Source organism: Salvelinus sp. IW2-2015, linkage group LG8, assembly GCF_002910315.2.
Source record: "Salvelinus sp. IW2-2015 linkage group LG8, ASM291031v2, whole genome shotgun sequence".
In the NCBI taxonomy this organism is placed as follows: Eukaryota; Metazoa; Chordata; class Actinopteri; order Salmoniformes; family Salmonidae; genus Salvelinus; species Salvelinus sp. IW2-2015.
In genome coordinates, this window is record NC_036848.1 from 15,143,080 (window position 1) to 15,148,417 (window position 5,338).

Consider the following 5,338-nt stretch of genomic DNA (forward strand, 5'->3'; position numbering starts at 1 on the left):
TAATGCACCAGAGTCAAGTTCCAACAGCAGCCAGACAGTTCAATATCTGCATGTTCCCAAACAACAATTTGTGCGATCGATCTGTAGAACGACTACACTGTGGAGGTAATGCAACACATTTTTATTATAGATGACACAAGATGATGCCGACAGACACAGTCACCCTGTTACTCGCTCCTAGCCAACGTTGTCAGTCATCACTAGCCAGCCTCCGGCCCAGGGCCCTGCTACGAACTTAAGACACTGTTACTAGCTGGCTACCACCCGGTACTCCACCCTGCACCTTAGAGACTGCTGCCCTATGTACAAAGAGTCATTGAACACTGGTCACTTTAATAATGTTTACAAACTGTTTAACCCACTTTATATGTATACTGAACAAAAATATAAACGCAACATGCAACAATTTCAAAAATGTTGCTGAGTTACAGTTCATATAAGGAAATCAGTCAATTAAAATACATTCATTAGGCCCTAATCTATGGATTTCACATGACTGGGCAGGGTTGCAGCTATGGGTGGGCCTGGTGTGTCTATACACACCATTATACTGTATATAATGGTGTGTATAGACAGTATGGACAGTATATGAATAGAAAAGGTGTGTACAGCAGTAGTTATATAGGATGAGCCATGACTAGAATACAGTATATACATATAAAGTGGGTAAAACAGTATGAAAACATTATTAAAGTGACCAGTGTTGAATGACTCTATGTACATAGGGCAGCAGTCTCTAAGGTGCAGGGTGGAGTACCGGGTGGTAGCTGGCAAGAACAGTGACTAAGGCTAATGGTGACTGTTTAACAGTCTGATGGTCTGGAGATAAAAGCTGTTTATCAGTGCTCTCGGCCCCAGCTTTAATCCACCTGTACAGTCTCCACCTTCTAGATGGTAGCGGGGTGAACAGGCTGTGGCTCAGGTGGCTGAGGTCCTCGATGAACTTCTTGGCCTTCCTGTGACACCTTGTGCTGTAGATGTCCTGGAGGGCAGGCAGTGTGCCCCTGGTGCTGTAGACGTCCTGGAGGGCAGGCAGTGTGCCCCTGGTGCTGTAGATGCCCCCAGGACTCTACAGCACCGGGGCACACTGCCTGCCCTCCAGGACGTCTACACACCAGGGGCACACTGCCTGCCCTCCAGGACTCTACAGCACCAGGGGCACACTGCCTGCCCTCCAGGACGTCTACAGCACCAGGGGCACACTGCCTGCCTCGCAGGACGTCTACAGCACCAGGGGCACACTGCCTGCCCTCCAGGACGTCTACAGCACCAGGGGCACACTGCCTGCCTCTCCAGGACGTCTACAGCACCAAGGGGCACACTGCCTGCCTCCAGGACGTCTACAGCACCAGGGGCACACTGCCTGCCCTCCAGGACATCTACAGACCAAGGGGCACAGCTGCCTGCCCTCCAGGACATCTACAGCACCAGGGGCACACTGCCTGCCCTTCCAGGACGTCCTACAGCACCAGGGGCACACTGCCTGCCCTCTTGCAGGACATCTACAAGCAGACAAGGTGTCACAGGAAGGCCAAGAAGTTCATCCGAGGACCTCCCACCTGAGCCACAGCCTGTTCACCCCGCTACCACTAGAAGGTGAGACTGTACAGGTGATTAAAGCTGGGGGCCGAGAGCACTGATAAACAGCTTTTATTCCAGACCATCAGACTGTTTAAACAGTCACCATTAGCCTTAGTCACTGTTCTTGCCAGCTACCCCGCGTACTCCCCTGCACCTTAGAGACTGCTGCCCTATGTTACATAGAGTCATTCAACACTGGTCACTTTAATAATGTTTTCATACTGTTTTACCCACTTTATATGATATTACTGTATTCTAGTCATGGCTCTCCTATAATAACTACTGCTGTACACACCTTTTCTATTCATATACTGTCCATACTGTCTATACACACCATTATATACAGTATAATGGTGTGTATAGACACACCAGGCCCCACCATAGCTGCAACCCTGCCCAGTCATGTGAAATCCATAGATTAGGGCCTAATGAATGTATTTTAATTGACTGATTTCCTTATATGAACTGTAACTCAGCAACATTTTTGAAATTGTTGCATGTTGCGTTTATATTTTTGTTTCAGTATACATATAAAGTGGGGTTAAACAGTTTGTAAACATTATTAAAGTGACCAGTGTTCCAATGACTCTTTGTACATAGGGCAGCAGTCTCCTAAGGTGCAGGGTGGAGTACTCGGGTGGTAAGCCAGCTAGTAACAGTGTCTTAATAGTTCGTAGGCAGGGCCCTGGGCCGGAGGCTGGCTGAGTGATGACTGACAACGTTGGCTAGGAGCGAGTAACAGGGTGACACTGTGTCTGTCGGCAATCATCTTGTGTCATCTATAATAAAAATGTGTTGCATTACCTCCACAAGTGTAGTCGTTCTACAGATCGATCGCACAAATTGTTGTTTGGGAACATGCAGATATTTGGAACTGTCTGGCTGCTGTTGGAACTTGACTCTGGTGCATTAAGACTGTGGTTCTCTTCTTCAGTCCAACTGGAGCGCGCTCAAACATATGTCCACCCTACCACTTCATCTCTCAACGCATGACCACAAAGGAGAATGAGCTTAAAAAAGATTAAGAGCTGCACTTAAGAAATCAATTGATAAAATCCATAATCCCTGATCAATTATTTTTTGGTAGAACTATCAGGTCAGAAAAGGGGTTCAGATTAGAGCAGAGGGTCAAGGGCGGCAAGCGTAGCCTAGTGGTTAAGCGTTGGACTAGTAACCGAAAGGTTGCGAGGATCGATCCCCGGTGACAAGGTAGAAATCTGGTCGTTCTGCCCTGGGAAACAGGCAAGTTAACACCCTGTTCCTAGGCCAGTCATTGAATAAGAATTTGTTTCTTAGCTGACTTGCCTAGTAAAATAAAGGTAAAAAAAAAAAAAGGTTGGGGCTGAGTTACTGAGAGAGCACACACGCTGATCCATGTGTTGCTCTCTCGTGTGTGCTGGTGTGGTCCTCTGTGGTGCTGTGTGTGCTCTGTGTGTGCGTTGTGTCCTGTGTGTGTGGCTGTGTGTGCTGTGTGTGTGAAGCAGGAACAGGTGAGTGTGGTTGTGATTAGCGGGAAGTGTGTGTTGTGTGTTAGGATTATAAGCCCAGAAGGAGAACCAAGTGTCTATCTCAACACTTAAGCTTGATACGCAGCGAGGAGCTACCAGCCTATACCAACAGTACGATATGAAAATAAGAAAGTTATGCTTATGTACTTTCAAGTATTTGGGTGCTGAGACATGTTATACGCTTGTATGTACAAATAATTTGACAGACATGATGTGTATGAAAGCTATGACACACAATAACACCAGGCTAATATTACTCCTGTCTGTGTTTTCAAACATTGGCTGCAACGAGGGCAATGTGCGTCAATATTGGTGGCAGAACAAGCCTGGAGTTCTTAATGGATTATCATTTGATTTTAAAGGCTCGTTTGAGAAATGTCATGCTTAATGTTTGTGTCATCATTGTAAATCAACTGCATTATACTTGAAAACACTTCTCAACTAAGCCAGCAAAATGGCTCTTTGGCCTTTTGCTACAGCCGTATATCAATTAGCGTTAGTATTTCTAGCTAACAACTCTTGCATCCAAAATAGTTTATTTTGCAAAGATTCCAACCGAATATAAATCTTTAGGCGACTGTTCAAGCAAAAATAAACATCAAATGTAAGCGTATGAGAACCCTAAAAACGTATTTTATTTAGAAGTAATAAAAACAATACATCTAGACTACGTTTGAATGGGCGCAGATGGGCGATGACTTTCTTTCTGCCGCCAAAGAAGTCGCGACAATATATAAAACTCAGGCAAAAGATAACGTCCTCGCACTGTCATGTGTTCATTTTCAGCAAATTAACATGTGTAATATTTGTAATGAACTACAACTAGATTCAAGCAACTGAGACTATAAACTGAACAGAGTTCTACAGACATGTGACTAACAGAATGGAATAATGTGTCCCTAATACAAAGGGGGGGGGGTCAAAATCAAAATTTTTTTGTAAGACAGTCAGTGTATCTGGTGTGGCCCACCAGCTTGCATTAAGTACTGCAGTGGCATCTCCTCCTCATGGACTGCAGCCCAGATTTGCCAGTTCTTGCTGTGAGATGTTAATCTCCCACACATCCCAACAAGGGCAACCTGCAAGTTCCCAGCATGTTCTGGGGGAAATGGCCCTAAGCCCTCAGTCTCCGATCCAACAGGTCCCTGTCGTGCTCAATGGGATTGAGGATCCGGGCCTCTTTCATTGGCCATGGCAGAACACTGACATTCATGGTCTTGCAGGAAATCATGCGCACAGAAACAAGCAGTATGGCTGGTGGGCAATTGTCATGCTGAGGGTCATGTCAGGATGAGCCTGTAGGCAGGGTACCACATGAGGGAGGAGGGATGTCTTCACTGTAAGAGGCACAGGCGTTGAGAGTTGCCTGCAATGACAAGCTCAATTCCAAATGATTGCTGTGAACACACCGCCCGACCGTGAACGGACCCTCCACCTGCCAAAATCGATCCCCGCGCTCCAAGAGTACAGGCCTCGTGTAACGCTATTCTTCGACGAATAAACGCGAATCCGACCATCACCCCTTGGAGACACAACCGCGACTTGTCAGTGAGCAGCACTTTTTGCCAGTCCCTGTCTGTCCCTTAGACAGTGGGTTTGTGCCAATAGGCAAATTAATTGCCAGGTGATGTCCTGGTGAGTGACTGCTTACAACAGGCTACAAGCCCTCATGTCCAGTCTCTCAAGCCATTTGCGGACAGTCTGAAACCACTGATGGAGGGATTGTGGATTCCTGGTGTAATGGGCAGTTGTTGTTGCCATCTCTGTACCTGCCCGCAGGTGTGGATGTCGGACATGTACAGCGATACTGTGGCAGGTGTTACACGTGGTCTGCCACTATGGAGGGGAGTTGGAAAGTCGTGTTGCCACCAGCAACAGCCCCAAACATCACTGTGGCGCTATAGAGGAGATCTGCCTATGAGGAATGGGCAAAAATACCAGACAGTGTTTGAAAACCTTGTGAATGACTTATACAGAGAACGTTGACTCTCTGTCATTGCCAACAAAGGGTATATACAAAGTATTAGAGATAAACTGTTTGTTATTGACATAATACTTTATTTTCCACCATAATTTGGCAATAAATTCATTAAAAATGCCTACATGTGATTTTCTGGGATTTTCTTTTCTCATTATTTGTCTGTCAATAGTTGAAAGTGTACCTATGATAAAATTCGGCCTCCTCAATCTTTTTAAGGTGGGAGAATTGCACAAGTTGGTGGCTGACTAACATACTGTTTTGCCCCCAC